At 37.2% G+C, this 20,733-nt stretch overlaps 1 protein-coding gene across 1 annotated transcript in view; it reads right to left on the reverse strand.

Annotated features, from left to right (window-relative positions):
* The window catches only part of LOC135224364 (protein toll-like), a 73,256-nt gene extending 53,086 nt beyond the window's left edge, over positions 1-20,170 (reverse strand). The window contains exon 1 of the mRNA XM_064263305.1: positions 19,845-20,170. The gene's annotated coding sequence lies outside the window, so the exon portion shown is untranslated. The remainder of the gene's footprint in view (positions 1-19,844) is intronic.
* Between the last annotated feature and the right edge of the window lie 563 nt (positions 20,171-20,733).

Consider the following 20,733-nt stretch of genomic DNA (forward strand, 5'->3'; position numbering starts at 1 on the left):
TCTATTTGAGCAATATCCTTTTGATAGTGTGGGTACCATATCATATTGCAATATTCAAGTGGACTACGAACATATGTTTTATAAAGCATAATCATGTGTTCAGCTTTTCTTGTTTTGAAGTGCCGTAACAACATTCCCATTTTTGCTTTACATTTTGCCAAAAGAATTGCTATTTGATCATTGCATAACATGTTCCTATTCATCATCACACCAAGGTCTTTAACTGCTTCCTTATTTGTGATTGTCTCATTATTAGGTCCCCTATATGCATATAGCTTTCCTTCTGTCTCCATAATTTATTGATTCAAATTTATCAGAGTTAAATACCATCCTATTTACCTCTGCCCAATCATATACTTTGTTAAGGTCTCTTTGTAGAGCGTTCCTATCTTCATCACAAGTAATTTCTCTACTTATTCTTGTGTCATCAGCGAAACTACTCACTACCGAATCCTTAACATTACTGTCTATGTCTTCAATCATAATAACAAACAGTATTGCAGCTAACACCGTAACCTTGTGGCACACCGGATATTACCTTGGCTTCATCCGATTTCTCATCGTTTCCAATAACTATCTGTTTTCTGTTGTGTAAAAATTCTTTTAACCATCTTCCTACTTTATCCACGATATTGTGTTTTCTAATTTTCTTCGCTAATATATTATGGTCTACTTTGTCAAAAGCTTTTGCAAAGTCTAGATAAACCACATCTGTTTCATTTCCGCTTTTCATATTTTTGAATATGTTCTCACGGTGGACTAACAATTGGGTTTGTTGTACTTTTTCCGGGTACGAAAACCATGTTGTACCTATTATCAAACAAATTATTTTTTATTAAATGTTTCATAATATTTTTCTTCATTACCCTTTCATACACTTTCATAATATGTGATGTTAGACTCACAGGCCTATAATTTCTTGCCTCTAATCTTGATCCACTTTTGAAAGTAGGGGTAATATATGCTAATTTGTGCTCATCATAAATCTTGCCTGTATCTACACTTTGTCTTAATAATATTGCAAGTGGCTTTGCGATAGAATGAACTACTTTCTTTAACAAAATAGCAGGAATTCTATCAGGCCCTGCTGCAGCTCCATTTTTAATTTCATTAATAGCCTGCACAATATCAGCTTCATTAATATCTATGTCAGCTAAATATTCACTATTTTCGTCCCTTACTTCTATATCATTATCTTCATTATCTATTCTAGGGGTGAATTCTCTCTTATATCTTTCTGCCAATATGTTGCAAATTTCCTTTTTTTCATTCGTTAATCTCCCTTCAATTCTTAGAGGGCCAATTTCTATTCTTCTTTTATTCATCTTTTTCGCGTATGAGTATAATAGTTTGGGGTTTTGCTTGATATTTATTAGGGTTTTTTCTTCCAAGTCCCGTTTTTCATTTTCTTTTGATTGTATAATCTTTTGTTCTGCATTTTCTATCTTACTTTTTAGTTCTAAAACTTTCCAAGCATTTTTTTTCTTTTGCAAGACCTTTTTTCCACTTTCTGATTTTCTGGAACAAGATCCTTCTATCTCTTGGTATGCATGACTGATGTTTACTTTTCTTCTTCGGTATATATTTATCCACTATTTTCTCTAATATTTTATATAATATCTCCGTATTTACCCTTATGTCATCACTTACGAAAATGTTATCCCAATCTTTGTTTAATTCTTCAATTATTTCTGACCATTTTATATTTTTACTGTAGAAGTTGTATTTTCCATATCCTTCCCACTTTTTCATTTCTTGCTTATCTCTGTTTTCACTTGCTTTGGAATGGACAGTTAATTCTATGACATTATGGTCTGAAATACTCGCATTATAAACTATTATTTCTTTAACATAATTCACCTCGTTCACAAATACTAGATCTAAAGTATTTTCCTTTCTTGTTGGCAGGTGATTTATTTGTTGAATGTTGTATTCTAGTAGCATATCTAATAGCTTTTCGAATTGCCTCTTATCTTCTGCACTACTATTACTCTCTTTTTTTATATGTATAAGTACAACCACAATCTCCTATTCGTTCTTTCCAGTCTACGAAAGGAAAGTTGAAGTCTCCAGATAGGAGAATAGTCCAGTCCTTGTGATTTCTACATATATCATCCAGAGAGAGAGAGAGAGAGAGAGAGAGAGAGAGAGAGAGAGAGAGAATAGGCTTGGGAAGGAACACATCGCATATCACACTAAAAGCTAATTGCAATATAGGGGTCGCTCTACCCGACCACGACACAACCTACACAAACAGTGTAGACCGCTATCTCTCTCTCTCTCTCTCTCTCTCTCTCTCTCTCTCTCTCTCTCCGTCTGCCTTATCCTCTAAATAAATATACAATCAATGTGTATCTCTCTTCTCTCTCTCACATCTACGTAACTAGAGCAAATCTCTCTCTCTCTCCGTCTGCCTTATCCTAGAAATAAATATACAATCAATGTGTACCTCTCTTCTCTCTCTCACATCTACGTAACTAGAGCACATTCTCTCTCTCTCTCTCTCTCTCTCTCTCTCTCTCTCTCTCTCTCTCTCTCTCTCATAGCAAATTACTCAACCCTAACTGGAGATGGCATATTTTGACACAAAATGAATACTATCAATGCAAAACGGGTTCTCTCTCTCTCTCTCTCTCTCTCTCTCTCTCTCTCTCTCTCTCTCTCTTCTCTCTCTCCGTAGAACCCTGCTTCGCGAAATAAAAGGACAAAACACTCTAAGCCAACCCACCAATTAATCATTCACACAAAGGGCAAGAATGCGATGCTCATAAACCACAGAGGTCAACAGCTGTGACCTCCGACCTCCCACAGCTCTCCTGGGACCATCTAGTACCCGAGCGGGGTCAGCTCCCCCACCAACCCACCTCCCAAATACGGTACCAGTTCATACTCCTTCAAGTTCGGCAGTACTTCCTAGGTGGGCAACCCATACGAACGGGGATTGTTGCAGATGACGTCATTAAAAGTACCAGAAAATATTAAAAACATAAGACTAGGACACATTCTGTTAAAGGAGAGAGAGAGAGAGAGAGAGAGAGAGAGAGAGAGAGAGAGAGAGAGAGAGAGAGAGAGAGAGAGAGTGCCAGAAGAATAGTCTATTCAATAGACTAAAACAGACAGCTATTCATATATGAGAGAGAGAGAGTACCAGAAGATATAGCCTATTTAATAGACTACAACACAGCTATTCATATGAGAGAGTACCAGAAGATATAGTCTATTCAATAGACTAAAAACACATTCAGCTATTCATATATAAGAGGGAGAGAGTTGACGAGAGATGGGAGGGAGAGAGAGAGAGGAGAGAGGAGGAGGAGAGGAGAGAGTGACGTGAGAGAGAGAGATGAGAGGACGAGACGGAGGAGAGAGAGAGAGAGAGAGAGAGAGAGCGAGAGAGATGAGGAGGAGAGTCGATGAGGAGAGAGAGAGAGAAGAGGAGAGAGCGGGTGGAGAGAGAAGAGAATGGAGAGAGAGGAGAGAGACGAGAGAGAGCGGGGAGAGGAGAGGGATGAGGGAGAGGAGAGGAGAGCTGAGATGACGAGGAGGAGAGAGGAGAGAGAGGCGGAGAGAGAGAGAGAGGGAGAGAAGAGAGAGGTTAGGAGGAGAGAGAAGATGTGACGGAGGAGGGAGGAGAGAGGTGGGAGACGAGAAGAGAGGAGAGAGAGAGGGGAAGAGGAGAGAGAGAGGGAGGAGAGAGAGAGGAAGGAAGATGAGAGAGGGAGGGAGAGAGAGAGAGGAGAGAGAGAGGATGAGAGAGGAAGAGAAGAAAGAGAGGAGAGGAGAGAGGAGATAGTCTCGGGAGAGAGGGGGAAGAGAGAGAGAGAGAGGGAGGAGAGACGAAGAGAGATGAGAGGGATCGAGGGAGGAGAGGGAGGAAGAGAGGAGACGGGCGGGAGGAGGAGAGAGAAGAGAGAGAGGAGAGAAAGAGAGAGAGGAGAGAGAGAGAGAACAGGAGAACGGGAGACCCCCAGAAGACGAGAAGAGGAAGATAGAGAGATGAGCTGGGAGAAGGAACCAGAACGATTAAAGAATATTTGGAGAAAATGGAGGAGGAGAGAGGAGAAGAGGAGGAGAACCAGAGAACCAGAAGATATAGTCTATTCAACAGACAAAAACACAGTCAGCTATTCATGTATGAGAGAGAGAGAGAGAGAGGAGAGAGAGAGAGAGAGAGAGAGAGAGAGAGTACCAGAAGATATAGGCCTAATTAATAGACTACAACACATCTATTCATATGAGAGAGTACCAGAAGATATAGTCTATTCAACAGAATAAAACACAGTCAGCTATTCATGTATGAGAGAGAAGAGAGAGAGAGAGAGAACCAGAAGATACAGTCTATTCAATAGACTAAAACACAGCCAGCTATTCATATGAGAGAGAGAGAGAGAGAGAGAGAGAGAGAGAGAGAGAGAGAGAGAGAGAGAGAGAGAGTACCAGAAGATAAAGATATAGTCTATTCAGACTAAAACAGAGAGAGAGAGAGAGAGAGAGAGAGAGAGAGAGAGAAACTTGACTACTGGTCAAAACACAGCATGAGGCACCCACAGGCATACATGTCAATATTAATTCCAAATAAATATCTCCACGAGACAAAAATCGTACAGCAATACTCCTACAAAACGCAATCTAATAAATACGTAAATTCCTGAGCGGGGTCAAGTACACTGTGTCTATATGAGCGAACATGAAGTCACACACCCAATTCGAAGTGAGGTAATCCACTAACAAAGACCCTGTTCTAATTAAAACACTTTAGTAGTAAAGGTCGGTTATAATGACAGTGAAAAAAAAATTAAATAAAATGACCATGAATTGCATTCTATTGCATGAGTGGTAACATGACTGGCCAGTAACCCCGCCACGTAAAACAAATATAAAACAATGAAAATAAACAGCAAACCCAACAACAGAGCATCCTCCAAACAACACTAAACACTGTGCAACATTGTGGGCTGCTCGTCTGCTTTTATCTGTACTGATAATATGCACTGGAAACGAGCCCAGCAAACAACAATAATAATTTCTTCTTCGGTCGACCCTGACCTTAGGCTGTTGCTTCTCTGCTGGTCGTTTATCTACGAGTGCACTCATCTTCTCTCTCTCTCTCTCTCTCTCTCTCTCTCTCTCTCTCTCTCTCTCTCTCTCCTTTCAATAGTGATTGATGAAGTCAGCCACAGCGATGATGTCAACCGCTATCTCATTACAAACTGTGATTGTCAGTTTTTAAGTTCTATTAAAATTAATCACTTGAAATTTGATTACTAATTTTCCTTCAGGACAGATTACGCTTAAGATCCCGAGAATATTACAGCTCTCAAAACGACCTTGTAGGTATGCCAAGGACCTGTTTTATTTACAAGCCCTGGGTTAATTAATGTACGGCGGTCGCATTAGGAATCAAATTAACAAGCATGGTGTACCTTAAAAATTCACAGTTCCAACATCTACGATCCGGGCCTATTACTCTGTTTTTTTCCATCTGTCCACCTGCCTGTGGTGCTCGCGAATGGTAACACTGCGCCCCGAGCTTTAGATAGTTACATTCAGCTTTCATTCAACAATAATAACAATATCCTATTTCGAATATTAACGATGTAATACGCACACAGTAAATTATTAAAACTCTTTTCAGTTGCAAATGTACACCCAGATATACTTTTATTTACTTAAAACTTACACATAGCGTAACTATCTAAAGCCCGGGACGCAGTGTTACCATGCGCGAGCACCACAGGCGGGTGGACAGAAGGAAAAAGCCGGTGTATAGATCATTCGACAAGGAAACAACTTCTCTCGCAACGTAACCCAATTTCCCATCAGCGGTGTCATTCCCATTACAGCTAACAATTCCCATCTATATATAACCCGGTGGGAACCAGGCCGTAAACTGTTATCAGTCTTACAAGTGATTACGAGTCGAATTCGTACTCTCTGCTACAAGGAAGAGAGTTGTTATGCATTTCTCTTAGAGATGCAATAACCAAACACCATCACTTAAGAGCATCCTGAAGGAAGTGGTGTGTATAAGCATGAGAAGAAACAGGTAATTGTACTTCTCGAACTAGAAAGCTTGGTATTTCCGTTTGCGCTTACTCTATGACTGATGCTGATACGCAAGTCAATCAACGCACAGGGGTATAAATTATCTACATACATACATACATACATATATATACATACATATACATATATATATATATGTATATATATATATTCATATGTAAATCCGCATTTGTATGTATATGTGTATATATATATATAAAATATGTTTATATGTTTCTTGTTGCTTTACTCAATGATTATTACGACGGCCTTCTCACACGCATGCGCGCGCATGCGCACACAAAATGAAGGCGAGGATAAAATTTAAGCTGTCTATTTCTGTGACTTGACGATGCTTCAAAATAAAATGACTCCTCGGAAAATATCAGCTGAAAGACCAATAAGCAACAGTTACTCCGCTAACTTATCCTATCTTCTCTGGGGTAACTGAGTCATCGAATGGAAGTCCGAATGAAAGTTTGGATTAAAGTTGGACAGAGAGTTCATATGAAAGTCCTGATGAAAGTCTGGATAAAGGTACGAATGGAAGCCCGGATGGAGGTCCGAATTATGATAGTCCCTGTGAAAGTGCAAATGAGTGTCCGAGTGAAATTTCGGATAGAAGCCCGAATGAAAGCCCTTATGAAAGTGCAAATGAAAGTACCGATAAAATGTTCGGATGAACGTCCTAGTGAAAGTGCGAATGACAGTCTGAGTGAAATTTCGGATAGAAGCCCGAATGAAAGCCTTCATGAAAGTGCAAACGAAAGTTCCAGTGAAAGTCCGGATGAAAGTCAGGCGGCCAAAGAGTTATTATTTACGGGAGCCCATAATTATTACGCATTTACCGTGAATAAAAAAAAAAAAGAATTTCACGACAAATAAAATAGTTACGAGAATTAAAAAAAAAAGCAAGCTAATTACAGTACGTGTCTTTTCCAAACAAAGGTACTTCACTACACACCAACGTTCGTCCGGTCGTTACTCTATAGAAATGCGGCAATTACCTAATTACGACGCAGTTTGCAGCGCATGCGCAATATCCTCCGTGCCCTTTGCTCTCGTGTCGTGTCGCCTGCCTCGCCTCCTTTTCCCAGTTACCGACGCGGAAGGGCTTGAGAGTACAATGAATTAGACGACCGCATGTTTGCTTGGGTACTAGCAAACAAGTTTAACGGTAGGTAGTGGGCAGTGTTAGCAACAAAATGTACGCGCGCTTATAATCATCTTTAATTCCATGGTCGTTTTCACATTTGGAGCAAGTCACGAAAGCTTAGTCTTGTGAAATTCTTTACTATTTCCGAATAGTAAAGACTTACAACAACAGCTTCCACTTTCTTCCTCAGATCCATTCTTACACACACACACACACAAATTCTAAACGCTCTTGTGGAACTGAAAACGCCGGTCCTTAATCGTATTAAATTTCCACTAACAAACCAACGCCTAATGACACAAAGGTATACAAGAAAAGTTTTTTACGGTCAACCCAGGTAAATGATTTTTTAGTTAAAAACCAAAGCAAAAACCAGTATATAATTATTATAAATATTATAAGTTTAATAATATATAATATTATTTATATATTTTTTATTATTATTTATTATTTAATATATATATAGATATATATATATATATATATATATTATATATATATATAAATATATAATTATTTATATATTAAAATTATTATATTTATTATATTTAATATATTAATAATAATATATATTTATTATTAAAATAAATATATACATATATAGGTCTAATATCTCTACACCTAAAACATAAGAAATAGGCCTTGTTAAATATCCCTTTTTTCCACTGATATTTAATGTTTCTGTACAATGATTTGTCTCTAAACACGAGATTCCAATCAAAAGACTATGATATTCGTCAAGAGAGCGACAATAACCTAACTAATAATATTATTCTTGGTCAAATATAATCTCTCTCTCTCTCTCCTCTCTCTCTCTCTCTCTCTCTCTCTCTCTTTTTTTTAAAGAGATTGCGGAGTCTATATTCATACCAACGTCTGCGCAATGAACTGTCTCTTGAAAAGAGACTCTAGTAAAAGAGTCTGATATTCGTCGAGAGAGTCACAATGATAGCAAGGAATAGATAAATCACGGGAGACCCCATCATTAGATGACGAGAAATCTTATAACACCGAGGTCGCGAGGACGGAATCATAATATATATATATATATATATATATATATATATATATATATATATATATGTATATACGTATATATCACATATAGTGTATAATATACTATATAATATTATGATTTGTAATATATGTGCATGTATGTATGTAACTGTATATAAATATAAATTAATAATATATATATATATATACACGTAATATATCAATATATGTAATACATATACTATTGTTAAATTATTTATTAAAATTGATTCACTATATATGTTAGGTTTTATTAAATATATATATATATACTAATTAAATATATAATATATATAAATAATAATTAACTAATATATATATATATATAGATATATATATATATATTATATATGTATATATATATATATATATATATATATATACTATTATATATATATTATTATATATAATATATATATAATCAGAATTGTATGTCTTGAAACCATGAGAAAAATGCATAAAAACGATAAGTGAAGAACAAAGCAGAAGACACAAGAACAGTAAGAGAACTGTATTAATCTTTTAACAGAAGACGCACATTAACCCTAAATTTCGCACTTCAATAAGCGGAAGGGAAGGTTGTGTGGGGGGGGGGGGATGGGGGGAATGAACGGCAGTAAATGGAGTAGAACGTTGAAATAAAAAATAGAAATAAATAAAAACAATGAAAAAACAACCTAAAAGTTTCGTTATAATCAGAAAGCCTTTCTCTTCTGCATCCTGTAACGGAAGAGGGATGACCTTTATTACGAATGCAAGCGATGTGGCGATTTTTTTTTAAATGAAGGCGTAGACAGAAAGGGCAAATACTCTTAATGAGGGGGGGCGGGGGAATGTTGGGAGGAAGGGGGGGTGGATTGGACTAGACCCCAAAAGTAGGGAGAAGTCCTTGCCGGAAGTAGTCAGACTACTGTGAATATTAATTCATTATTTCTATAAAAAAAAATCGCTTTGTGTAGTGAGATATTAGACTTTGATATTCTCCACCCTCACGCGAACTACTTCAGTAGCATTACAATGTGACCTTCATCTTATCGGTCACAAACCCGGAAAAAAGAGGAAGGCTGAGCATTAACAAGAACTGGTTTCAACAAGTTAGCTTAGGCTTATCCACCCGGGTCAATATATGATGCAGCCATGACATTTGGCGACGTGTTCTACCTACAAAGAGGGGAGAAAACGTCTTTGGAAAACTGCAGAGTAAACAAAAAAATGTGTATGGAAAACTACACAGAAAAAAGTGCATGGGAAACAAGGTGTAAGAAAAACTAGAGGGAAAAAGTGTATGGAAAACTACACAAAATGAAAATAAAGGTGTATGGAAAACACGACACATTACTAAAACTTACACCAAACTCCGGCAGATGGATATAAACGTCAATAAACACAATGAATCCGAAAGGTCAACAGAGCAAAGTTGTTACGCAATGAAAACTTATTCATTTTCTTTATTTATTTTTGGAATAAGGACAAGAAGTTCCGCAAAGTCGAGCTAATATTCAAAAGCCTAATCGTGGTACTCAATGGCGAAAAAAATATGGATTTGGTATCTTTGCTCTTTTTAAACATAAGTAATGAATGTATTTTATACACACGCAAAAAGAAGAAGGAATAACTTTGTTGACTAATTCTTTCTGATCACTTTTATAGAACCAGAGAATTAATACGAGTAACATAATCCAGTGCAAATATAATGCACTCCCTTTACAATCCTACAAACCTAAATAACAAATTAAATTTGTAAACTAGACAAAAAATAATCATAAGTATCAGAAGACTGTAATGAAAAAACAATTTAATGTATAATTAAGCTAAGAAAAACACAATTCGACGTATGATTTGAAAAAGAAAAAACAATTCAAAGTATAGTAAGACTAAGGAAAACACAATTCAGCGTATTATAACCGCAATACAACCACAATTCAACCCCCAACGAGTCCATGACGAACCCAACACAAATCAGAATCAGGAGAAATAAACTAAAAGTAGGGGAGATCCCTACCCATCTCCGATACTACTAGTCCAACTAACTACCGTCTTTGGGTTTCCCAGCTCAAGTAGTATTTCTCCAGATTTGAAGGTGATCCAGAAACTGGTCGGTCTATCATCCACCCTCCCTTTTTCCTGTTCCTCCGTCTAGTCTCTCTGAACACTTTCTGTCTCCATGAACTGCTCGCAGGCACAACTTGCCTAACTTCCTTGGGGAAAACAGAAGTAGAACGAGCGCGGTATGCCGCCAAACGTTTTGCATCGGGGGAAGAGAGAGAGAGAGAGAGAGAGAGAGAGAGAGAGAGAGAGAGAGAGAGAGAGAGAGAGTCAGCTCAATCATGACAGTTTCAATACGGTGTAACGGAGTAGACCGTGAACATGCTACAAGGAGTTATGACAAATATCAATAGGCCTCAGCGTTGAAAACATGAAATCGGCAAGTTACAAAACCAAAGAGAGAGAGAAAAGTTCCATAATGATTTAAAAATAAAAACCTACATCACTTACTTACAATAAAGTATGCCGCCTTTTGCCTTCACACACAGCTGTTACCATAAAAGCAGAGAGCGCGGAAAAAAATCAGTGAGGCCTGAGCACTGGACTTTACTGGTAAGAAGCAATGTCATAAATGACTATATAGTTTGAACAAGGAATTGGTAGGATTTACTCATGAGTTACAACGGATCTGATTATTTTTTTAAAAAATATGAAAAGTCCAATTTCACCATCTCTTGCAGGGAACTCTATTGTTATTATTATCATTTAGGCAAATGCTGTTAAAAAGCATGGTAGAGTTAAGCGAGTTGATTTTATATATTGTTTTTTCTATTTTCCTTGCAATTCGCTTCTCAGGCTCAGCGATGTTTCAGAGTAAGTGCCCAATATTCATCTCATTTTTTGAAAATTCCCAATATGAAACATCGCTGAGCCTGAGAAGCGAATTGCAAGGAAAATAGAAAAAAAACAATATATAAAATCAACTCGCTTAATTCTGGCATTCTTTTTAGCAATATTATTATTATTATTATTTTGTTCTGAAGGGTCCACATTAATACAAAGTGTTGCGAGTCCGTGTATAATTTTTAAAACTTTACAAAAAGCTATCAAACCCTTCCCTGGGTTCATCTCCAGTCTTCAGATTTGGACTGAAGATGAACCCAGGGAAGGGTTCGAAAGCTTTTTGTAAAGTTTTAAAAATTATACACGAACTCGCAACAAATTGCATTATTGTGGACCTTTCAGAACATTATATACACTCTCGCGATAGAGAGTTTTTTCCCAAGTATTATTATTATTATTATTATTATTATTATTATTATTATTATTATTATTATTATTATTATTATTATTATTATTATCATCATCAATTGCCCTTTTTCAGGTAGAGCAATTGCACGGAGTCACCAGCTGCACACCACGGTTGAGCTTTTTAAAATAATGATATTGATTCGATTTCAGCGGTGCCGTGACAAAGATTAATGAAACTTTCTTTGTTGGCAAGTAGGCCTAATCTATTCCACTCTTACTGGTCACCACTTGAGACTGCAGTAAGGCATATCCTGTGATAGCTAATTCACACATTTAATATTGTCGTTATAGCAATAGTTTTATATATATATATATATATATATATATATATATATATATATATATATATATATAGAAACCAGAAAGCAATCGACTTTTCAAGTGTCTCTTTCTCCATACCCTGCTACCCCACCGTACTGACTCATTGATGTGGTTTTCAATCGATAACTTTGCTTAAGCTTCAAGCGGCTTATCAAACGACCTCGATAATAATAATAATATAATTCTGTAACCTGCAACTGGTGGCCAAGAAAACAAGTTACTCTCCGGTGTTAGCAAATACCGGTGTGTTAAGTATAATTCTCCGAGTAATATGCTCTAGTTCTTTCTGCATAATTAAACGGGTGAAAACTGCTAATTTCATTACGAACCAAATACCCTTTTTATGCCTAATTATATGAAGAAAAACATTTACGTGAGAGAGTGTGCAAACATCATTCTAATGCTTAACAAATATACGCAAAACCAATTGTGAGAGAGAGAGAGAGAGAGAGAGAGAGAGAGAGAGAGAGAGAGAGAGAGAGAGAAAAGCAAATATCCTTTCCTTTTCATGTTCAACAAATATACGCAGAAACAACTGTGTGTGTGAGAGAGAGAGAGAGAGAGAGAGAGAGAGAGCAAATATATCCTTTCCTTTTCATGTTTAACAAATATACGCAGAAACAATTGTGTGTGTGTGTGTGTGTGTGTGTCAGAGAGAGAGAGAGAGAGAGAGAGAGAGAGAGAGAGAGAGAGAGAGACCTCCCTAGCATTGGAAACAACAGCTACGCTGCATTGCAGCGCGCAATTACTGCGGCAGCAGTACTTTAGTATTACTCGTTGCTTGCATATTATGCCTAAAAGGGATTTCGTAACGGCCTTTCCAATTATCTCGCTGGGCAACGTACGATGGGAAAACTATCGGCCGGAACGCGCCCGGGGTCTGTTACGCCCTAATGAAATTAGAAGATTTTACTTCAATTAGGGTTTTCTGGGTATGGGGCGAGGGGGGGGGGGGTGTGTGTGTGGTAGGGGGAAATGGTTTCATGTGGAATAACGATGTCAAAATCTTGTGTGTGTTTTATTTTTATTTTTATTTTAATGATTTTTGTTGAGTGGTCGAAACCGGCGCGTCTGCAGTAACCATGTTTAGTTATACGATTCCGGAAGTGCAGAGGAAGACAAAGAATTCCACACCTAGAAATGGAATGAAATGGAATGGAATGGAATGGAATGTAAAAATCAAGGCCAAAAGCCAAGCGCTTGGGCCTATGAGGTCATTCAAAGCTAAAAGGGAAACTGAGAATAATAACGTTGTAAAGGTGTAACTGGGGGAAAACCTTTCCATTTGCGCTATAAAACAATTGTTAGGAGAGGGTGGAGAGTAAGATGGAAGAGAATATGAACGGAGGTACAGTTACAGGAATGAAAGGGAGTTACAGCTAGGGGCAGAAGGGATGCTGCAAAGAACCATGAGTAATGCCTACAGTGCATCTCGTGAGGTGTATTGACGGCACTAATCCCTACGGTGTAGAAACAATGAGATACGGTAGGAAATACTACCTATCTGCCATAAAATGAAATTGGCGTTCCCTTATAACGTAGTGTTAGCTATAGGTTAAGTCAAATCCACTCAGAACTGAATGAAATTAATTTAAAACAGAAGGAATCATCCTCAACATCGACATCGTAGCAGCGCAATTCTGCCAACAGAATGAGTCGAATTACATAAACACACCTCATACACTTTATGCAAAAATCTACATTGTTTCGTTTATTTGCATGGGTACATTGTATTCAATTATCCCGGGGTCCCTCTACTTCAAAATTTTCCCCTCTACAAAAGAGGATACTACGGCGACCACTGGAAAAGGAATAAACGTGGTATGTTTGCATATCCGCTGCAACGTTGCCACAGGCGAATAATCGTGATAGTGAACCTTTAACCATTCACTAATATCTGCCTTTAATTTGTCGCAGTATACGAATATTGCACCGTTGAAGTTTCAGTTCGTTAATGAATGTTGCAACGATAACAAATTTAAGGATTCCTACACTGTCATAACTTTCTCAATGGATCGTACAATAAGGTGAAATAGGCAGAAATATCCAACCAACCTCTTGACCTGACTTTTATTACTATTGTGGAGGGCGATAATTCCAGTTTGCTATACACCCTTCACATATGACTGACTCTAAGTAAAATAAATATAATTCTCCCAAAACATTTCAGTAAATGCACAGAGCTATTAATATGTAAATTGGGAAGATAAAGTTAGGTATATCTTAGTTTAACCAGACCACTGAACTGAGTGACATCTCTCCTAGGGCTGGCCCAAAGGATTTGACATTTTTACGTGCCTAGGAACCAACTGGTTACCTAGCAACGGGACCTACGGCTTATTGTGGGATCCGAACCATACTATATCGAGAATTTCTAATCACCAGATATAAATCCCTCTAATTCCACGTTGGCAGAGCGTGGAATCATTGCGAAGGAAACCACTGCAAATTATACTAGTAAATGAACAATCACTATTCCACTGGGTTTCACAGACGAAAATGTTCGGATATTTAGTGTCAATGAGCAATAAATTGTATCCTGGAAAGAAAATATTGAAGAAATTAGAAGTAAGTGAGCAATAAATATGTTTATTGATAGGTTTGACTGATTGATTATGAAATTTAGGTCTTAAGAACCAAACGCCGGAACCCATCAGGATTATCCAGCACCCTAATGAAAATGAAATATATAAATTAGTACGATGCATAGATGAATGATAACAGTGTTCACATATGAACGTTAAAAATGGAGAAATATGGCAATAAATACAGATGCAATAAATATAGAAAGATTGCTACCCTAAAGCGCAAAATAATATATCCTTAAATTCGTACACTAGGAAGAAAGCCATTCATATCCTGTAACTACTTGAACAATGCTTAACGAGAGAGAGAGAGAGAGAGAGAGAGAGAGAGAGAGAGAGAGAGAGGAGAGAAGAGAGAGAGAAGAAGAGGTGTGAGGGTAATTGACAACAAAAGGAATGACAGGAATATAAATTGCGTTTTCTCTGGAGCAACCATGTTAACGAGGCAGGATATCCGGTGCTCTAGATGCTTTGTAACCTCTCCCTATAGCGACAGCTAACTGTCTTGCGAGCATGAACTGCTTGCAAGCATGAACTACAATGTACCGGTAACTGACCTTTCCGGGTTATCAATGTCAAGTGCTCAAGCATCAAAACCGACATATGAGTCCTGAAACGCTCATGCAAGATATCCCTTGATGCTGTGTGACAAGAGCGAGAGAGCATCCCGACTTGATGACAAAGAGAGAGAGAGAGAGAGAGAGAGAGAGAGAGAGAGAGAGAGAGAGAGAGAGAGAGAGAGAGATATTTATAACAATGTGCTCTAAGCTTTCCCATCTACATTAATGACCAATGACCATGACTGAAGCCAATTACAGACTCGCCTTCTAGAGAGGAATTCGTTTACTGTAAGCACACAAACTTCCTCGGCTTTATATGCTTTGACAGGTCATCAAAGCCTTCGAAATGAAAGTACTAACTTACGTAAGAGGACACATTTATTGGTTATGACCCCACCACCCGCCCCCCCACAAAAAATATATAAATAAAATCTTTAAAAAATTTTCCTTCCTTGCTTTATTTTGTCCTGATCAGCGTGGTCTTCAACACTGTTGGGAAATGATTACAGCTTGTAGGTTTTATATGTAAGTATACTTGTTCTAGGTTTTCCCAAGAGGAAGAACCATATTTTAAAAGTATAGCCTAAGTCTTCAGTTATTATTATTATTATTATTATTATTATTATTATTATTATTATTATTATTATTATTATTATTATTATTATTCATGTTACACTCACTGAGAATAATCTAAGAGGCAGCTGGAATACGAACATTTACACGACCCGATTCCCAGATATGAAAACGAGAAAGGTACAAGAATACCAAAGACATAAAGGTAAATGAATAAAGTGATAAAAAGATACGGCAATGTTGTTACAACCTCTCCTTACGCATAAAGCTTTTAAAGTCGCACAAAAAAATAACAGAATAAAACCATTCGGTACTGTAGCCCCTCCATCAACCACCCTTTACTTACAAGAACAAATAATCAAAACATCGAGAGAGAGAGAGAGAGAGAGAGAGAGAGAGAGAGATAATAACTAAAACATATGGGCACGAAAGGGTCTCTCTCTCTCTGAAACTCAACACAGCATACACCAGTCAGTAAAGTTACCCTCACTACATAAATCACACTGGTTACTAAGGGGGCCGAGGGGTGTTCAGTTAGCAAACCGTTGGAAAAAAAAACCTCATTAAGTCTTCCTATCATGAAGGACTGCACTGAACGAAACCTTGATTTACGAAGCAACACTGAATCCAAAGACCTCTTTCATGCGACCCTCAGATCGAGTTTGTGTCGTGTCTTTTTTTTTTATGGGAAGGACAAGATTCTCTTTTAGTCATGTTTCTCATCTAATGGTACTTTTAAGCTTGCTCTTTTTGTCGTGTTTCTTATACAACACAAGGTTCAGAACTGAGTTCTGGTAATGTTTTTTAATCAATTGGAGGTTGTGGATTGCGATTTTTGTCACGTTTCTCATGTAGTGTTAGGGTCCGAACTGCGTCTTTGTCATGTTTCTTATTTAACAGGAATGTGAGGTGCACCACTTCGTTAAGGTCATTTTTTTTCTTTATTTAATGCGAGATTCCACACTGAACTGCTCTCATTTTTCGTATTTTATGACATGCTAAGAATTGTTGTATTATGACATGTTCCATGCCTCTATATATATATATATATATATATATATATATATATATATATATATAATATATATATATATATATATATATATATATATATATATATATATATATATAGGGATTTCAAAATGGTAGTTTTGTAAAGTTTCGTATTTTACAAAAATTTCAAGATCAAGGCCAAGTTTCTGTCATGTAAGTATCTTATTTAACATAAATATCAGGATAACGTTTTCCTCTCCTTTCACGTACCAGGGATCTGATACTTTACACAAACTAACTAATTAGCAGCTTCTCCCATCAAACACCCAAAGTCTTTAAAAAAAATGGGATGAGAGGCCGACGACTAAAACCCATTACAGAAATACGGGCGTTATATTTAGAACCCCTCCCCACCCTTCCTTATATGAGAAATGGTTTCTCTCGCTCAACACGACCTCCCCTCTACAATACACAAACCCGTAAATTTACACAATTATTGATATAAATATGCTAATAGGCCCTTCCCCCAATGAAATATTCTCCCGCTTATAAGAGAAATTCATAGTAACGTTTAAAAATCACCATTTACTTAAAAGTATCCCACTTATAAGAGAAATTCACAGTAACCTTCACAAATCACCATTAACTTAAAAGTATATAGTCGTCAAATGCATAACCTTTATGCATTTCTATCAAGACTCTCTCTCTCTCTCTCTCTCTCTCTCTCTCTCTCTCTCTCTCTCTCTCTCCCTCTCTCCCTCTTTCTCTGTGGGTCTATGTGAGCTCTCAGCCACAGAACATAAATCATTTACTTATATACAAAGGAGGAGGTGCTAAGAAGAGGAAATGGTGGGAGGAGAAAGACCTTAGGCCTACTGTCAAGACGGTCGAGTTATTATCCAACTGTACAGGCAGTATATTTGAGCATATAAAAAAGAATGACAGATAGAGTCTACAGGGCGAAGACACTGAGCCTGTCAATAAATGAAACGTAAAGACTTGTTAAGAAAGAAAAATGAGGTTATGATGGGGGTAGACTGGCACAAATATACTAGTAGGGATGGGTCCTGCTGAGATAGGCAATGATTTAAATCCTACACCAACAATCACGAAACATCCATAAATACACAAACACACAATATATATATATATATATATATATATATATATATATATATATATATATATATATATTATAGCGAGAGAGATAGAGAGAGAGAGAGAAATACAATACTGTATTGACTTCTGACTTAGTTCAAGGGATTTTCACAAAGACGTTACAGAATTCGAACAACTATACAAAAACCGAAGACAAGAACTGAACGCTAATGATGTCTAAGGTAGGGTAACGTCCATCCATCAACGTACTGTTCTCAGATGACTTTGGGGTGGGTGGTTCTATGGAGTATTTGGGGCCAAAACCTTGGCACTAGGGCTATGGAGGAGTTTCAGCGCCAAATTGAAAAATCAAGACGACTGTGAGCGGCCAGGTTGTGTAAAGTTATTCTTATATTTAAAGATGCTTTTAGGAATAAAAGTTTGGTGAACCATTAATAACTAAAAGTAATAAGAACCATTACTAATGGCAGTGTTCATTTTACAAAAAGTGGTTTGGGCTTTATTGCGATTATTATTATTATTATTATTATTATTATTATTATTATTATTATTATTATTATTATTATTATTATTATTATTATTATTATTATTGGAAAATCGTAACTTCTATTCATATTCCCACATGGTCACATTCTTCTGTTAAGAAATTCTATTTAAAAATTTAAATTCTAAATCATTGTGGTCGTTGAACTACACAGTATAATAAATTAAAACTGCACAACCTCCATTTGTTACTTACATCTAGCCAAACTCATATTCCGTTACAAATAAAGCATTCAGCCAATGAATATTCAATATATTCAATATCTCCGCCCACCCGACCCCTTTCAACAGTAAGTTAATTATTTTGGTCTTTTATGGTTCCACATTTCATAGAGCCTAACTAGACTATACCATGTTTTTTTTCATCTGTCCATCCGCCTGTGGTGTTTTTGTATGGTAACACTGCGTCCCGGGCTTTAGATAGTTACGCCATTTGTAAGTTTCAGGTAATTAAAAGGATATCTGGGTGTACATTTGGAACTGAAAAGTGTTTTAATAATTTACTGTATGCGAATTACACCGTTAATATTCGAAATAGGATATTATAATCGTTGAATGTAAGCTAAATGTAACTATCAAAAGCCCGGGCCGCAGTGTTACCATACAAAAACACCACAGGCGGATGGACAGATGAAAAAAAAACAAGAGTATAGTGATCGTATAACCAATTTTCTTAAATGCTTCTGTCATGGCATTGTTCAAGAGTTCTACGCTGATACACTTTCCGGGAGGATTGGACATGGGAGGGGGCGGGGCTTGGTTGGTGGTGGGGGTGGAAGAGATGTGGGAAATGGTTAGAATTGTAACTGTATTTGATGATATTGGTAAGAGGCTAGGAACATTATACACCATCCCCTACCACCACAATTTAGGCAAGAATATTTACGTTTAGGTTTCGATCGGAACAATCACCCCCTTTGTAAGTTACGACAGGTAACCTCAACACTTACGCAAGTGATCCCACTGCAATGAAGTCGCTGGCTTAATTGTTTTTCATATTTACAATATTCATTGATTTACCTGACGAGCTAACCATGTACTAATCGCTGTTGTAAATCATTAAACTCCCTCATTTTTTTCCATAGGTGTCAGGTTAGTCTATGTATGGGCAAAGTAGTCACGTTGTTGCCTCTTAGTTTGCAGTGTTGGTACTACCTATGTATACTAGCCAAGAATAATAGTACTATGAAGATATAATATCCCACTACCCAAGCGGATGTTGATTGGACGATCTACCTATGAAAAAGCACATTGTAGTGCTTGCAAAGTACAAGCATTCCAAACATAAGTTTCTTAAATTCTAGGAAAACGGAGGGCATTAAAAAACTGTTCGGTTAAGCCACGCCTACGCCTGGTGAAGCAATATCCTCTACCTCAAACGAATGAATGACGAAAGGGAATGCAAACAGCTTGCCAAAAATAACGAAAGTACTACAGGTGAACGATGGACGTTCACTTTGACGTCACAATGCATTACGTCACTTTCGACGTACACCTAAACATAAGTTTGACCGATTCCTACGTAGTGTTTAGGTTTCCTAGAGCACCCGAAAGGTGTTACACCGGGGTTACTAGGTTTAATCTTAGTACAGGTTTCTACTTGTTATTGTTACTTACGTTCCTCCGACGTTTGTGCGAGCTGCCATGTGTGGGTAAGGAAGAATCCCCCTACGGATAAATATACTCCGCTGTAAAGGTTCGCTGGCACTCCAACTCCTGCAACCAAGGCCAGCGAAAATCCTGAGCACACTTCGAGGATTTGTCTTGCTCTGCAACCGTACAAAGTTGTCTAAAATTGAATCTTGGAATCAGAACACTGTTCACAAACATAAAACTCGTCAGATTTAGCCACTGTCACTGGCTGGAAGTTATAATTTCACGAGAGAGACGCAGATTCTAGAACAACGTCCTATCGTCGATACACCTGTCGGACGACTCGGCCAGTTGAGCATGTCTCACTCTAGACAGAGAATTATCCAGACAAAATACTATAGTTGCCAGTTACTATTTATCTTAGTTATCGTTATCTCCGATCGCTACATATTGTAACTGTCTTCAGTGATGTATTAGACAGGAAAATAATAGAAGTGTAAATTAATATGGATTCAGTATTGTTTTGCTTTCTCATTTCAGGAACATTTTAAAATTTATTTCACAGTTATACCATCAGAGTTTCCAGCGTTGAATTTCAGGATCAGTTTCAGGTCTGGATGAACAGGTGCATAAAGAATTTGTATTTGGTTCTTAGTCTATTCCTCATAATAATTATTCATACATACAGCTATACTACGCGCAGGCTAAATTAAGCCAAAACTTATATTACGACGTACTTAATGATTAAGCATTAGTATATAGGATAGACCTTCCTTGTTGAAGACGAATGGCCTCACTTCACTCAGAAGTTCACGTATGATAATCAAAAGGAAATTCTTTAAGTACTGGTTATGAATATACACACACGCAGAGAGAGAGAGAGAGAGAGAGAGAGGAGAGAGAGAGAGAGAGA

The sequence above is a fragment of the Macrobrachium nipponense genome, chromosome 12 (assembly GCF_015104395.2).
Source record: "Macrobrachium nipponense isolate FS-2020 chromosome 12, ASM1510439v2, whole genome shotgun sequence".
NCBI classification, from domain to species: domain Eukaryota; kingdom Metazoa; phylum Arthropoda; class Malacostraca; order Decapoda; family Palaemonidae; genus Macrobrachium; species Macrobrachium nipponense.